The sequence below is a fragment of the Mastomys coucha genome, unplaced genomic scaffold (genome assembly GCF_008632895.1).
Source record: "Mastomys coucha isolate ucsf_1 unplaced genomic scaffold, UCSF_Mcou_1 pScaffold9, whole genome shotgun sequence".
Classification (NCBI taxonomy): Eukaryota; Metazoa; Chordata; class Mammalia; order Rodentia; family Muridae; genus Mastomys; species Mastomys coucha.
The window spans coordinates 45,923,068-45,940,021 of record NW_022196915.1 but is presented as its reverse complement, the minus strand read 5'-3'; the positions used below and the strand labels follow the sequence as shown (position 1 = coordinate 45,940,021).

Genomic DNA, 16,954 nt, shown 5'->3' with positions numbered 1-16,954 from the left:
ACAAAGCTCAAGTACAAGTGGATCAAGGACCTCCACATAAAACCAAATACACTGAAACTAATAGAAGTGAAAGTAGGTGCTACACACACTCGTCTACTCCAGTCACATCCAAAATATTGGGGATAAAATCCTGATTAAAGGATAAGAGGCAATAAGAATCCAAAAGGATACTGTGCCTCCTGGATTTCAGACTAGTCGCTGGTATCCCCTAACTCAGATGTGTTCCAGATTAGTCTTTCCAATCGTCAACACGGCCTCATGATTAGGCGTAAAGGTACCCCAAGAAATGATTCGTAAATAGTCAAGATTGGGCATTGTCTCCTAGACCACACAATGTTTCTAACCTATCCCGGCTTATCACCTAGCTTCCCATAACGTGTAATCTCTCTCTAGGATACTGCTTTCCTAGAGCTAGCAATAGAGGTATCCTTCCTTAGGATAATAGATAGTTTATTGTTTTACATACTAGAGAGTAATCGAAGGGCTTCCACTCAAGGACATTAGCTAGAAGTGTTAGGTCAGGTCGGAACTCCCCACTGCCTGCCCCAGGCTAGAACCAGAGAATTAACAGGAAATGCTAGATTGAAATCTCCTGGTCATTGCTTCCAGTAGAACCAGAGAATTAGCCTAGGAATATCAAAATACCTCAACAAGGAGGGCTCCACTCCTCTTCCTCCTGCTTAACACCTAGCTACCAGACCCTGCTGACCTTGGTGTGGGTGCCACTTGCAGTGACTTCAGTCTTACGTCCCCTGTTGTAACCCCCATCTGCCTACGTGACCCTTGACATCTGCCCTGTTTGCTATATGGTATTTAAGCCTGATTCTCACCTTGCACAAATACATTCAGATTCAACACACCCTTGTGTCTCGAGTCTGTTTGTCATCCACCGACTTATTGCCCACCTGACCAGAATTCTCATCCCGTAGAAATTGGGGTCCCCACAATGAACCCGGTCCGCAACAAATGGGGAAGAGCCTCGAACACATGGGCACAGGGGAAATTTTCCTGAAGAGAACACCAATGGCTTATGCTCTAAGATCAAGAACTGACAAATGGGACCTCATAAAATTGCAAAGCATCTGTAAGGCAAAGGACACTGTCATTAGGACAAAACAGCAACCATCATATTGGGAAATTATCTTTACCAACCCTACATCCAACAGAGAGCTAATATCCAAAATATACAAAGAATTCAGGAAGTTAGACTTCAGAGAACCAAATAACCCTATTTAAAAAAATGGAGTATAAAGCTAAACAAAGAATTCTCAACTGAAAAATACCAAATGGTCAAGAAGTACCTAAAGAAATATTCAACATCCTTAGTCATCAGGGAAATGCAAATCAAAACAATCCTGAGATTCCACCTCACACCAGTCGGAATGGCTAAGTTCAAAAACTCAGGTGACAGCAGATGCTGGCAAGGTTGTAGAGAAAGAGGAACACACCTCCATTGCTGGTGGGATTGCAAGCTGGTACAACCACTCTGGAAATCTGTCTCATGGTTCCTCAGAAAATTGGACATAGTATTACCTGAGGACCCAGCTATACCACTTCTAGGCATATGCCCAAAAAAATTTTCCAACATACAACAAGGACACATGCTCCACTATATTCATAGCAGTCTTATTTATTATAGCCAGAAGCTGGAAAGAACCCAGATGTCCTTCAACAGAGGAATGGATACAGAAAATGTGGTACATTTACACAATGGAGTACTACTCAGCTATTAAAAATAAGGACTTCATGAAATTCAAAGTCAAATGTGTGCAACTAGAAAATATCATCCTGAGTGAGGTAACCCAATCACAAAAGAAGACACATGGTATGCACTCGCTGATAAGTGGATATTAGCCCAAAAACTCAGCCCAAGATACAATTCACAAATCACATGAAGTTCAAGAAGATAGACCAAAGTGTGGATTGGTGTTTCTTAGAAGGGGGAACAAAATACCCATGGGAGGAGTTCGAGAAAGGATTGAAGGAGCTGAAGGGGTTTGCAACCCCATAGGACTAACAACAATATCAACCAAGCAGACCCCCTAGAGCTCCCAGGGACTAAACCACCAACCAAAGAGTACACATGGAGGAACCCATGGCTCCAGTCACATATGTAGCAGAGGATGGCCTTTTTAGACATCAATGGGAGAAGAGGCCCTTGGTCCTGTGAAGGCTCTATGATGGGGAATGCCAGGGCGGGGAAGTAGGAGTGAGTGGGGGAACATTGTCATAGAAACAGGGTGGGGGGATAGGATGGGGGGGTTTGGAGGGGAAACCAGGAAAGGGGGTAATATTTGAAATGCAAATAAAGAAAATTGCTAATAAAAATTAATTTTTTAAAAATTTTCATCACATTTTAATATGCTTATGCATGTAAGTCTGTATATAAGAGAAGTACTTTTAGAAACCAGAGTCCTAAAGACGTTCTGAAGTCCTTGGAATAACAGACCTTTGTTAGTCACCCTTCATTGGTGTAGGGGACACCAATCCTCCACAGGAGAAGCATATGTTCTAAAAAGCTGTGTCACCCAGTCCCTAAATAAAATCTTTTTAAAGAAGTAGAGAGCAATATGCAGTTTCCTATCCATCTCTCTTGAAAAAGGTGAAACAAAACAAGTTCTTTGTCTGCTCGCTGGAGCACCCTAATGGATACCTATGCACCAATTGACCGGTCCTCCAGGTTCTCACTGCTTTTAATTATTTACAAGTATAAACATTACTGTGTCACATATTTCTTTGAATGTCTGCTTACACATTTGGGACAGGGTTTCTATGGTGCAGTGGTTTCAACAGTTTCCTAGCCTGGAAAGTGTAATAGTATTAAAATGTCAATTATTTCTAAAATTCATGGTTTGATACAATTCCAACTACAGGTTAAAAATACACTCCTAACTGAATTTATTAATGAGTAATAGTAAGCAATAAAGATATATTTGACTTTTTTATATTTTTGCAAATATAAACTGAAACTAGGAGCCTCAGTATATACTAAGCTTGTTTTCTACCACTGTGCTTTTCCCACAGCCTAATGACACATTTGAAAAACATTAGCAACAAGGGAATGACTGGAAAGAGCAATGGACTACTGATTGACAGTGACATCAAAAAGCACATAGGTGAGAGAGGAAATAGCAGAGACAGATGCAATACACACATCTCTGTAATTTTAGAAGCAATGAAACAAATCTTGAAGAAAGGACTGAGGGAGGTGGAGTGTAAACAGCTTGGTAACAGAGCGCTTGCTTAGAACATTAGGGGGCCAGAGTTCTATTATCCCCAGAGCAGCAAAGCAAACAACTTAGAGAAAAAGACTACAAAGTCAATGCTACTACAAATATACCACAAATATGAAAAAAATTTAATTTCTATACATAAAATAATTAAAACTTCAGACAAACAGAATTCTGTGATAGAGATTCTAAAGAGAATTGGCTAGCATTGCTCCAAAAGAATACTAGCCAGGCACCATGTGGCAGGTTGAAGGGGGTCACCAAGGCCAGTCTGCATTTAACAGCAAGGCAATGTAAGTTAACCAATTAAAACTCACGATCTCTTTGAGAAGAAGAAGAAAAAAAAATCACCAGAGAAATAACTCATAGATAACACAAAAAGACAGGAAATATAGTTATCAAATACATAGAAAATGTTTATAAACATTCTCTTTTTTTAACCATTTATTTATTTATTTAGTAGTTAGTTATTATGTACATAGTGTTCTGCCTGCATACCAGAAGGGGGTGCCAGATCCCATTACAGATGGTTGTGAGCCACCATGTGGTTGCAGGGAATTAAACTCAGGACCTCTGGAAGAGCAGCCAGTGCTCTGAAACCTGTGAGCCATCTCTCCAGTCCCAAACATTCTCTTTAATTGAAAACTGACCTAAAAGTTGTGTGAGGTGGTATACACTTGGAACTTGAATGATGGGAAAGTAGAGACAGGTGGCTCCCAATGTTTACTGGCCAGCCAGTCTAGTCTTATCCGTTGAATCTCCAAGTGAGAGACCTGTTTTAGCAAGGTTGTCAGCCATTCTTGAGGTTTCCAAACATATGTGTGTGTATGTGTACCTGCTCATATATATGCACCATAACACATATGTGTGCACACAGAGTTAATTGAGTTAATAGTGGCAGCACTGGGTAGTACCATCAAATTTAATGACTGGCAAATGGAAACACCTTTCATATAGTACTTAAAATTACTAAGCAACCTTTTGATTTTAAAGTTCACACTGTGGAATTCTGACCCTCCCAACCTTTGAAGCCATTAGTTAAATATAATTTCTTTGGCTTTGGAATTTCATGAAGAGTGGTACTTGGCTCAGGTTCTAGAGAAAAAGCCAAAAAGATCATTTAGCTCTGTGACCAGCAAACACAGGCAGAGCGACTATGTAGTATATTTGGCAGCACTCCTAACTTGTGTTTGAGAGCCACTAAAGACAGCCTGACAAAATCTGAGCAATTTAAATGGAACAAGGGGTACGTGAGGCATTGCATGTCCATGTTAGTATCTTACTTCAGATAGCACAAAGGTATAAATGTCTTTCTTGGGTGGTTAGTGAATATTGTAGACCTTTTTTCTCACTTCCAACTGTGCTGTTCAATAACAGTTCTTAAGTCAACGGTTTCACCAGGACTTTGAAGGGAGTGGTAAATCTATCTTGGAGGTAAAAAGAATTCTCAGGAATTGAACACTCGCAAAAGCATCTATATGACCTCAACTGCCAACTTGTTAGTTTAAAAAACTGAAGTCAAATTAACCTTTTTAAAACATAAATTTATTTGTCAATCAAGTTGAGACCATTTCCAAGATTCTCATAGCTTGTAACTTAAAGCACATGTATATGTGTGTAACCATGTGTGTACATGTGCACATATGTATGAGACTGGGAACTGAATGTAGGATTTTTGGTATGCTAGACAGGTGCTCTACTACTGAGCTACACTCACAGCCCCAAATAAATCCAAGGTACTACACTTCTGTTGCTTTAGCAGCACCGGAGATAAAGTTGTGGCTTCACTATACCCTTCCTGAGCTACATCCTAGTCTTCCACATGCACCCTTCTTAAACACCCTCCCTCAACATGAACCCATCACTACATTTAAAAAGTATATCAGTAAGGTCCACGGGTTGATATTTTTATCTGTATTCTAAAAGGCAGATATACATGCAATAAAAATACATAAATGGCAAATGACTAGGCATAATAGATTTGTTTTAAAATTCAACGACAAGAAGGTTACACAATGATTCAGATTCCATGTGGTTTTAAAAAGCCACAGGCAAACATAATACCATATAGGGATAGAATAATTGGGGTACCTTGTCTCATCTAGGTGGGCAGCTTGTATCATTATCAGTTAGCCCTGAATTTATTATATGGTAGATTACAAAATGTGGGCATTTTGTGTATTGAGAATTTATTGATATATAAATCTGATTGATGAATTATAAGCTTCTAGAGTTTTCTTTTACTGGGCTACTGGAATGTGGGACCTCCAACCACAGGGGGTTTATGGCTGAGAAGTGACAAGCAGCCCTGAAGCAAGCAAATTGGAGCTAGGACAACTGGATTGGTAGCTGCATGGGGCTAGCCGCAGCCACCAGGGCAGAGAGTAGCTGCGTGTAGTGCAGGAACTTGTCCTTCTTTTTATTATTTCCCGCAACAGTTACATCATGAATATCTACAATGCCAATGCTGACTGAATTGTTCTTTTACAATTTGTAAATTTGGGTCTGGAGAGATGGCTCAGTGGTTAAGAGCACTGACTGCTCTTCTAGAGATCCTGAGTTCAATTCCCAGCAACCACATGGTGGCCTCCATCTGTAATGGGATCACATGCCCTCTTCTGGTGTGACAGAGACATTGTATTCACATACATAAAATAAATCTTTTTAAAAACTTATAAATTTGATTAGATATGATTTTTTAATTTACAGACCAATTTCCATTGTTTTTTTTTTTAATTTTTCTTTTTTTTTTACTTATATGAGTACAATATAGTTGTCTTCAGACACACCAGAAGAGGGCATCAGATCTCATTACAGATGGTTGTGAGCCACCATGTGGTTGCTGGGAATTGAACTTAGGACCTCTGGAAGAGCAGCCAGTGCTCTTAACCACTGAGCCACCTCTCCAGCCCTAAGATGTGAATTTTAAAACTGAAAAGTACACTGAAAAATTCTAATTGTTATGTCTAAGAATACTCCCACCAAAATCAAAACTGAGAATTGCTGTCATGTAGATTACAAAATGCATCATTATAGTTAGATTTGCCACTGCACCAGCTATTTCATATGGCAAAATATCTTCCAACTTTATCTCAATATTTAAGTATTTTTCCCAATATTATTAGAAACCACAACTGACTTTGTACTTTAAAACTGACAGACAAAAGTGAAAATCAGCAGACTAATGATAAAGTATAAAAATGATTTCACAGATAATTCTTTACTCTAGAGTAGTGGTTGTCAGCCTTCCTAAGGTTGTGACCCTTTAATACTTCATGTCATGGTATTAAATTATTTTCATTGCTATTTCAGAAGTATAATTTTGCTGCTGTTATGAATCATAATTTAAATATCTGTTTTATTATGGTCTTAGACGACCCTGTAAAAGCCTCATTTGACCCTCCAAAAGGGGTCCCAACCCATATGTTGAGAACCACTGCTTTAGAGGTTCAACTGATTTGAATGGTCTCCTTCCTCTGACCTCTTAGGTGCTAAGATTACAGGTGTGTGCCACCAGGCCTGGCCTGACCTAGTTTTTATATAGTTTGTTTTAACAACAATGTCTGCAGGAGAAAGACATTTTCTAAAACAGAATAATTTACACAGAAACAGAAAACTTGTGAGAAGTGTCCTATGAATTCTCATTGATCTAGATACTTTAGTCTAACATATGAGAATAAAAAGTCTTTTATAAGAGAGAATGTGTCTTTTAGTAACTATGTTTTTTCTCCAATGCACTATATGACATAAATTAAAAAAAAAAATGAGGTTAGAAAGATATAAAACCACTGACATTTTTACTGTGAGTTTAGGAACTTACTATTGTTCCAGAAAATGCAGGAACTTCATTTATTAGGCTCGCAGTAACATTTTTGCTGACAGCTTCAGTCATTTCCAGGAGTGAAAATATTCTATATTGGTTAGCTATGAATGATTATTAATGAAGTGGTATCTGACTGAGTTTCACAATCTCAATTTATAGTAGACATCTGTAGTTAAATCAGTATTTTCCCAAACCAGTAGCAATAATGAAAGCACTTAGGCTCACTGAAATCCTCAAATGGTTTTCTTTATAACAGAATAATTAAGGGCTGGTGAGATGGTTCTGGATAAAAATGTTTGCTGCTGAACCTGATGACCAGAGCTCAATCTCTGAAACCTACAAGGTGGAAGAAAAGAACCAATAACCTCAAGTTATTCTCTCCCCTTTATACTCATCACACACACACATACACACACATGCTCGTACACAGAGTAAATGTTAAAAAAAAAAATAAGACTCATATTCCATACTTTGAGTCTTCACTAAGCACTACATAGTGTACATGACACTGCACTTTGGTTAGATACTGTTCTTAGCCTTAGACTGGTTCACAGGTGTACTGTGAAAACAATTCCTTACAGCATCCTAAGCTTGCACTTCTCCACTGTCAGTCTATGAACATATTTCCAAGGAGTGTAGACACAACAGTGCTCAGCTGCAGCTACTTCTTACTCAGTGCACGCCCACAACAGACTTAGTTTTTCTGGCTGAGATATTAATACATCCTTTGTCTTTAAAGTAGGAAGGTACCTGATGAGTCTCTGCTGGAAACTTAAGTCGCAAGGTTAGAAAGTATGTTTTATCATTCATAGATAGTAAAGATTTCTGTCTAAGCCAAGTATTTTAATTACCAGTGGAAGATTGAGTATAACTGCAATATACATGTCAATATGATGATATTGGATTTTTTCCTTCAAAAAGCAATGGGATAGTTTCTCTAAGTGACAAAATAAGTATGAATGTATGTATGTATGTATGTATGTATGTATGTATGTATGTGCATACAGCATCAAAGTGTCCCAATCTATCTTATTTAGTAAGTATTAAGACCCTACTATATGTCATTTAGGAGTACTCAAAATCACTACTTTTACATTATTCTAGAACAGAATGAAGAAAGGGTGATCCAAGTATGTGTCACCTACAACTACTCAGTGTCTGCGTGCGTCACTTCGATGGCACTGCTAACTTTCATATTTTGTGTATAAGCACTTTGAAGAGATTTTCAGGACCAATCTAACTGAACTGGATAGATAAACTTGTGGAGAGAATTAATCTGGGTTTTTTTTTTTCACAGAGGCCACATTTCTTCACATTGCTCCTAGTATACATATGAAACAGATAAACCCTTTGAATTGACACCTGAATGTGTTTGCGTACTCAAGATTCTTAACACATTCATATTTTGGACTCCTCACAAACTTCACTCCCTCAAGACTGCCACACAGATACACCAGTCTTTTCTTTCTCTCTTCTAAGTTGGCACCACTCTGTCTTATTTTCATTTCATAATTCAATCAATTCACTTCAGGTCATCTCTTTCTCAAAATGGTAAGTCTATAGCCCTAAAGCTCCCATACTTTTTTTGAAAACTTTGGAAAATCTTCTGCCTCTCTCCCTCTCTCTCTTCCTCCCTGCCCCTCTCTCTTCCTCTACCACCCCCTCCACTGGTCAGGTATGTGCATGTATGTACAAGTGGGTATGCATACAGGCATGCATGCTAGTGGAGGCCAAAAAGATAATGTTAAGTATCTTCCTCTATTTCACTCCATTTTATTTTTTACCAACACAGGGTCTCTCATTGAACCTGGAACTCAGCAATTCAGTAAGACCAACTGACCAGCAAGCTCTGGAATCCTATCTTCACCTACTCAGCACTTGTATTACAGGGGTGTACTACCACACCTAGATTTTTTTAGGAGGGAGTTAGTAAGAGCAAACACTGTACTGACTGAGCCATCTCACCGGCCTATCTATTCCATTTATGTAGTCCAAAGAAGCAGGCCAGTCCTTAGGTAATAATTCTTTTCAGGTACCTACTGCATGCTACTCACTGTATCAGAACTGGCTGTACAGAGAAGTAAAGACTAGAAAGGTTCCTATACCAAGAGAAATCTGACAGCAATGTCAGACTGAATACTATATAAATTGCAACCAACTTTGGAAGTACCTTAGAATCCCAATTAAGCATCCTTCCAAATGCACTAAGCTTATATTATCCTTGCTCTTCTTTAAGCATTGATATGCAGCAGAAATAAGACTTTCTCATGGTTATTTCAGACTTAGTTTTGATATTAGAACTGATTTTCTAATCTCTGTCAAGGTGGCAATGGTCTTTCTGTAGTGTAAATAAGATATATACTCAGCCTATAATAAAAACTTAGACTTGATAAATTATTTTTCAAGGAAATGGGATCTTACACTCACAAATGAACTTATGAAATACAATGTTTGTGAAGTGGGATGCCTTATTCTTTCTTTCTATATTTACATTACTATGGGCTTAGGAAAGGGTGCCATCACTAAGGTAACACTAGCAAACTCCTAAAGCAACTGCCCCTAAAGACTGTCGAGTTTAATGTAAATTTCCCATCCATCTAAGGATGGAGTACTGATATACTGACTTTAGTGTATGATGGTGTTCAGTAGTTTCCACAGATCAACTGAGTTCTTATACATAAACCAACAAGCTGGAGGAAATAAGCCACAAAATAAAACCTGTTCTACAGGCTTCTGTACCACAGAGGACCGATTGGAAAAGCAAGCCATTTTATGTCCAGGCTCTAAGCCTGCCATGTGGTTACTGGCTCTTTGCAGTCTTCATTTTAATTAATTTTTTTTCTGCCTTAAAAAGACTCACTTGAATCAATAACTGAAGGCATGTATTTCTTGAGGCTAGTACAGGCCAGAGTGGAAACTTTGCTCAAAATAGCCATCTTTATGTAATGAATCTACTTAATAGTTAAAAATACATACTTCCTTCTACAGGAGAATGACCACATACTTTCTATGCATGCCTTTAGAAAGAACACATATGTTTATACCCGTATATATGTAGCTGTAGACAGTATACAATACCCTATTAAAGATTAGACAAATAAAGCCTTTATTAGAATGTAAATAAATACATTAAAGTAAAGTAAATATAATAAAGTAAGAATTTATTTCCTTTGCTCTTTTATACATTTCTAGTTATATTATCTGAAAGAGAACTTGGCATCACTATAAAAAGAAAATAACTGCTTAACTCGTATAACTCAGAAACGTGTATACATTCATCTTACATCAATTGTGAATTTTATATGTAGATGATCTCCTTTTTATTTTTCCTTACCAAACTTTGGAGAAACCAGGTGTAACTGTGGATTTCACAGTATCATTTAATGTTTAAATTATATGTATTTTCAATTAATGCTAGCAATACTTTAAGGTGAATTATGGCTGAATGATAGTTCATAATTACTTATAATATCAAACACCATAAGGATAGCTTTAAATTTACTGATAATATACTTCCAAATTTCAAGCACTTTGAAAAAAAAAACATAAAAAACAGTACATAGCCACTATTTTATTTTTGGAAACTGTAAATTAAAACTCATTTCCAAAATAAGATATTTGGTGGACACAAAATAGTTGGTAAGGATTCAAGTGCCTTAGGCAACAGAGAAGTATTGTTTTGTAGTTGTTTTTTTTTTTTCAAACTTCCCCTAGTAACAGCAGTTCATTATGCAGAGAGACGAAGCAACGCTCTAATTTAAAATGAATATAAGCATAACTGTAGAATTCAACTGTACCTTATAAATTCAACCCAAACCAGTTCAGATAATCTTGTTGATACTCACCAAGGGATAGAAACTCCCAGCTTGTCTAAGCAACAAAAAGCAGACTCATGGTAAGGTGCTGAAGACAGCTCTTTTCTCAGGTTCAAAACACTTTAGTTGAAGTAGCCTTTATCTTCCATTTAATAAAGGATGCCTCCTCCTCTCAAGTGTGGTGGAGAAAAGACTTAGCACAATTGTGTCTTGACTTTCTGACTCTGAGGAGTAACAGTTACCACCGGAAAACGTTAGCAGAAAATGATCACTTGAACACTCACAGAGAGCTGCAGTAAATTTCCACTCTGCTTGCTCTCAGATTCCAAGCCTTGCTTGTCTCTTAATCTGTCATAGGCAGTTCTGTTTCTGGTCAAACCAGCTTGCTGATTCGTTCTCTCCCTCTCCAGCACGGGGTGTGAGATACACACCACACAGCCACAGCTCCTTTTGCTCCCTCCCTCTCCTATTGTGTAACATTACAAGAATGCCTGTAAAGCAATTAAGCAGAGGCAAAATTAATTCTTGGGAAAAAAGAAAAGTCTAAAAATAAACAAAAGAAAAATTTGATATAACTTCTCTCCCTTTAAGTCTCAAACCAATTCCTGGATGGGATTTTGTCAAATGATTAAGCTGCCTGAACCATCTTGCTTAAAAATGTAAATGAAGATTCCCAGCTTATTCAACTGCTTATTGATGTAATAATAACTGATTGTCTGCTAATGGGCTGGCTCCTCAGGGAGGGTGCACCTCCCTGATATAATGAGAAGTGTGGTGAAGATACATGCAGGCACTACCAATTCAACAGAAAGCTGAGAAAGCAAGAGAAGCTTTAGAATTTTTAATTCAATTTTAACAGTGTACTTTTATAAAACGTCAGTGAATTCAGTATATTATGTTTTCAACGCAGTTCAACACCTGCAATCATAATATGAAAACTGTAAGAACACAGAAAAATACAAACATGAAAAATCTAACTAGTGCCTTTTAATGTTTTATTGCAAACTAGATGCAGCTACTTCAATGGAAAGTTTTCTGTGTAAGCACTCGTGGTCAAGCTCCATTATATCTTTTCAGTGAGGACTGGGAAGGCCAGAGAACATTTAAAAAAATTCTCACATCTACAAACTTGTAGTAAAATACCTTAAAATTGTGGCTCTTCCTGCACTGGGAAAGTAGAGTGGAAAGGTGGCTCAGAGGGTGTTTTCAGGTTTATTTGCAATTGGAGTTGCCCACTCTGAGTTATAGCTGAGTTGGAGTTACGTTCCAACTCCCAGCCCCCAACATGTAACAGGCCTGGGTTTTTCTCCTAACAGAACTTCCAATTACGAGTCTAACAGCAGTAGCTACGGGGACCCATTACTCATACACTAATCCTTCTCAACAGAAATAATGTATCTCTAAGAATGTGAGGTCAACTAAAGTGTAAATATTCCCAAATGGTTGTTTAAATACCTGAAGAAAAATACATATATAAAATCTGGGCTTAAACTACAGATTCTTGGGCTAGTGGAGTGGCTAGGCAGAGAAAGGTTCCTGCAGTTAAGGCTGATGCTGACCAGCTCAATCTCCAGCCCACATGGTAGACAGAGGGAACTAACAACTGTAAACTGTCCTTCGACCACATCCCAAAGTGTGGCACAGACACACACATATACAGAAAAAATGTAATATTTATACTTATTGTGGCTTATTTACAGTAGTGAAGTTGGGGAGTGATAGGTTTTGTTTTATAGTGATGGGATTCAAATCCAGTGGTTTATGAATATTAGGTGAGTGCTCTATCACTGAGTTATATTTCCAGGTAAAACAGACTTTTGAATTTTAAATATACTATACATAATTATTTGAATATTTCTTACCACCTAAGAGTAGGTATAATATTTATCTAGAGATTAGCCAGTGAATTATTCTTTCAATCTCATTTAAAATAAATTAATTTTATTTTCTTCCTTTTCTTTCAAAATAGAACCTCACTGCTTGAGTTAAATCTGGCCTTGAACTCCTGTCAGCTTCACATGTCCAGTTTTATTTTTTTTAAAGGTAATATCAAATGCATATTATTCTAAATTGATAAGGGTCCCCATTACAGATGGTTGTGAGCCACCATGTGGTTGCTGGGAATTGAACTCAGGACCTCTGGAAGAGCAATCATGCTCTTAACCACTGAGCCATCTCTCCAGCCCCGGATATATTCTTAAAGTCCTATCATAATGAAAGAATTTCAGATTTTAAGAGTCGTAAACAAAAGTAGTAAACAAAAGAATATTCTTATAAGGATGATTTAGAATGAAAAGCACAGCTGTAGGGGCTTTTGCCTCAGAATATGATAAGCAGGGATGGGGTGAATTTTTATTCTTCTATCTATATAACTTAAGATAAGTAGCATATAGTAAACACTATGCATAAGACAATCCAACTTGGTAGAAATTAAGTTTTAACCATTGCCTCACCCACAGCAGAAGACCCCAAACACTACTGTAATCTCCCTGAGTAAAGAGAGATAAAGAAAGCCAATAGGACCAGAAGCCACTCCATGAGCAGCAGACAGGCGAGAGCTAAAAGACAATCTTGGAAATACAAAGACTTCCCTGTAACTTCCCAAGTCCAGGAACTACTGCAGGGGAGCGGTGAACGGTTCCCCAGGACTCACAAGGCTGTGCTAACTGAGATTCCAATAGTACACGGAAAGAAAGAATATGTACTAAAAAATATTGTCTCAGTTCTGAGACCACATTTGCACTACAGATAGAATTGGTGCCTTCTAATAGAGCTAAGAAATAAGCCTTGAAAAGATAAAACTCTTTTGAAGAGATTTAAGTAATCCTAGAGTGGAGATTAAAAAAATAAACAACCCAGAAAAATTCTTAAAAGTCTAACATACAACATAGAATTACATAGAATATACATAGAATTTTGGCATATACCCAAAATAAATGAGCATACCTCAAAGCCAAGGAGGTGGAATGAGGCAAATCCAGGAGGCTCTCTGGTCAGCTAGCCTAGGTTACTTATTAGCCTATTGTCCTTAAAGAGGTGGGGAGTGTGTGTGTGTGTGTGTGTGTGTGTGTGTGTGTGTGTGTGAGAGAGAGAGAGAGAGAGAGAGAGAGAGAGAGAGAGAGAGAGAGAGAGAGAGAGAGATGTGTGGCACAGCCTAAGGAAAGACAACAAGAGTTGTCCCCTGACCTCCACACACAAGGACATGTGCTTGTAACCAGTACATATAAACGCCCCTCCCCCCCAATCCTCCCTTAGCTAGGGTGTTAGGGTTGCGAATGGTGCTCAGTAGTAGAGACCTTACCTAGCATGTGCCAAGCCCTGGGTTGAATGCTAGTGCTAAAAAATAAAAAACAAAAAACACCAAAAGACCAAGACAAGCAAACCAATAAACCACCCAACATATAGTGTGCATGTATATGTATATGTATATAACACACAATATTATATGTTAGAGATTATATTAGTAAGAGAAATAGAAGATATAAAAAGTGATCCAAACAAAATTTCTAGGCAATGAAATAAAAGGAACCCAAAGCTGCTGCAAAATGTTATCAAAATAAAACATTGAGAAAATTAATTTCCAACAAACCAATGAATAGTAAACTCTGGAACTATGGGACAATCCCAATCATCTTAAAGAATAAATGTCACTTGAATCTCAAAAGCAGAGAAGGATGGAGAACACAAAGCAGTGCTTGAAGAAGGATAATAGCTGAATGTTTAAAAGGACCTTATTTATTCATTTATGCATGTATGTATGTACATATGTATGTATGTATGTACTATGTGTGTAGTAGGTACCTGGGCAAACCTACTACTGCATGTGTGAGTTCAGAGGACAAGCTGCAGGCATCAGTTCTCTCCTCCCACCATGTGGGTTCCAGAAATCAAAACCAAGCCATCAGCCTTGCTAACTAGAGGCTTTACCCACTGAGCAATCCTATCTTGTTGGAGATGCTCTCACACCTTAATTAAACTATAAACATACAAATCCAAGTACAAAAATCACCAAATGTAAGAACCAAGAAGATAATACCAACATATATTCAAATCACTTAAGAATATCCTTAAAGTTGTTTTAAGAAAAAAGTCATATTACATGTGAATAAACAAAAAAATAAGAGCAAACACCAAAACCCAGCAAATAAAAAGGGACAGTGATGTCAAAGTACTGAAAGGAAGCAACTGTCAATTTCTTTCAGAAATAAAGATATGGTAATTTTTCACCAAGCTCAAAACCATAAGAAATGGCACACACTTCAATCCCAGCAATCAGAAGGCAAAGGGAGGCAGATCTCTTTGAGTTTAAAGTCAGCCTGGATCACAAATAAATTCCAAGACACCCAGGGCTACATTGAGACCCTATGAACAAATCAAACAAACAAAAACAAAAAATTAAGGTCTCTACTGAAGGCAGAAAAAAATGATCACAATTACAGGAAATTTGCACAAATCAGCCAACACTAGAAAGAATAAAACATGTTTTTCCTTATTTCAAAAATACCTTTCAGAGACAGCAAGATGGTTCAGTAGGTAAAGGTGCTTGCTGTCACACCTGATAATCCATATGGTAAGAGAAGAGAACCAGTTTCTGCAAGTTGTCTTCTGACCTGGCACACATTTCTGCTCCTGACCTATACAAATACACCGAGTCAAGATGCAAAGCAAAACAAAGCATTTAAAAGATAATTTGCTTTTGAAGCAAAAGTAACATGCTAAAAGAAATACTAGAGCCACCCACTAAGGCCTGGAGCAGAAAACAGAAGAGCATGAGTGGAGGCTGACTGCTATTAAATGTGCACACTCTGAAATGGAAAGTAATCACTAAATCAACAAGAAGCCCAAACAAATGCAGCTAACATTCCAATGGCTAAAGTAGAAGGATGTAATGAAAACTGCTACTATCAACCCAAAAGAAGAAATAAAGAGGGTTGGAGAGGAGAGAAACAAAGAAAAGGGATAAGTAAAAAGAAAGTAGTGAGCTGGTGAATTGAACCCAACCTTTAATCAATAATCACATTACATTCAAATGTGCCAAACACTACATTAAGAATGTGAAATTATGGTCTGGGCATGGTGGCACATGCCTTGAACCCCAGCACTTGGGAGAGAGAGGCAAGCAGATCTCTATCCATTCAAGGCTAGCCTGGTCTATATTAGCAAATTCAGGCCAGCTCAGACTGAATACTGAAAGCCCTTTCAAAAACAAAAAAGAGGAGGAGGAGAAAGATGAAGAAAAAAGAAAGACCCAATTACAAGTTACAAGCTGCCTATAAGAAGCTCCTTTCAATTTCTGACAGACTACTAAGGATCAAGACAGTTACAAGGGTCAATTCATTAAGGTCTCACATTCTAATACTGTGTACCTAACTGCAGAGAAAGAAATAAGAATTAATTAATTAATTAAGAAATAAGTGGGAGAACTAAAAGAATAAAAATACATATCTACATGTTCTTTTTAAATGTATGTGGGCTGACTAACAAGACGCGTCATACTCCAAGATACACAAAAAGCTTCAAGACATACTGCCATTTAAACAACACTAAGCCATATTAACTTTCAAGGCAGTGAGAAATAGTGTCCGTGAAATCCCCAAATATTTGAGAAATAAATACCACACTACTAAAAATCCATAGGTCTTCACAGAAATAGGGGGAAATTATAAAGTACTTAGAACTAAAGGAAAACAAAGAAAGTGACTGAATACTACAATCTGTGGCCTGCTGGTATAATTTAAAGAGACATCTTCACTTTACACACTTGTAGAAAAAAAGATGGGCTTGTAATGACCTCAACTTCCAAATGGAGAGTCTAGTCAAGAACAAATTCATATGTTCACATGTACCACACATGGTGCATCACACAAACACACTTATATACTTGCATTCACATGCATGCATGCACATGTGGACATTCTCTCTCTCTCTCTCTCCAAATAAAGCAATGTAAGAATTAACAATAAGTAGCATATATCAATCAAATGAAAAATAAATTAAGAAAGAAAAATGGGCCGGGCAGTGGTGGTGCATGCCTTTAATCCCAGCACTTGGGAGGCAGAAGCCGGCGGATTTCTGAGTTCGAGGCC

General features: G+C 37.7%; 1 protein-coding gene across 3 annotated transcripts in view; it reads right to left on the bottom strand.

Moving 5' to 3' along the window:
- Cab39l (calcium binding protein 39 like) overlaps positions 1 to 16,954 on the bottom strand; it is a 108,945-nt gene that overhangs the window by 64,594 nt on the left and 27,397 nt on the right. The window contains exons 4-5 of one of the 3 annotated variants that reach the window (XM_031362927.1): positions 10,899 to 11,092; positions 7,051 to 7,389 (exon numbers count right to left, since the gene is read on the bottom strand). The exons of 1 other annotated variant lie outside the window; for it this stretch is intronic. The gene's annotated coding sequence lies outside the window, so the exon portion shown is untranslated. The remainder of the gene's footprint in view (positions 1 to 7,050; positions 7,390 to 10,898; positions 11,093 to 16,954) is intronic. One more of the 3 variants, XM_031362926.1, reaches the window with a different exon arrangement.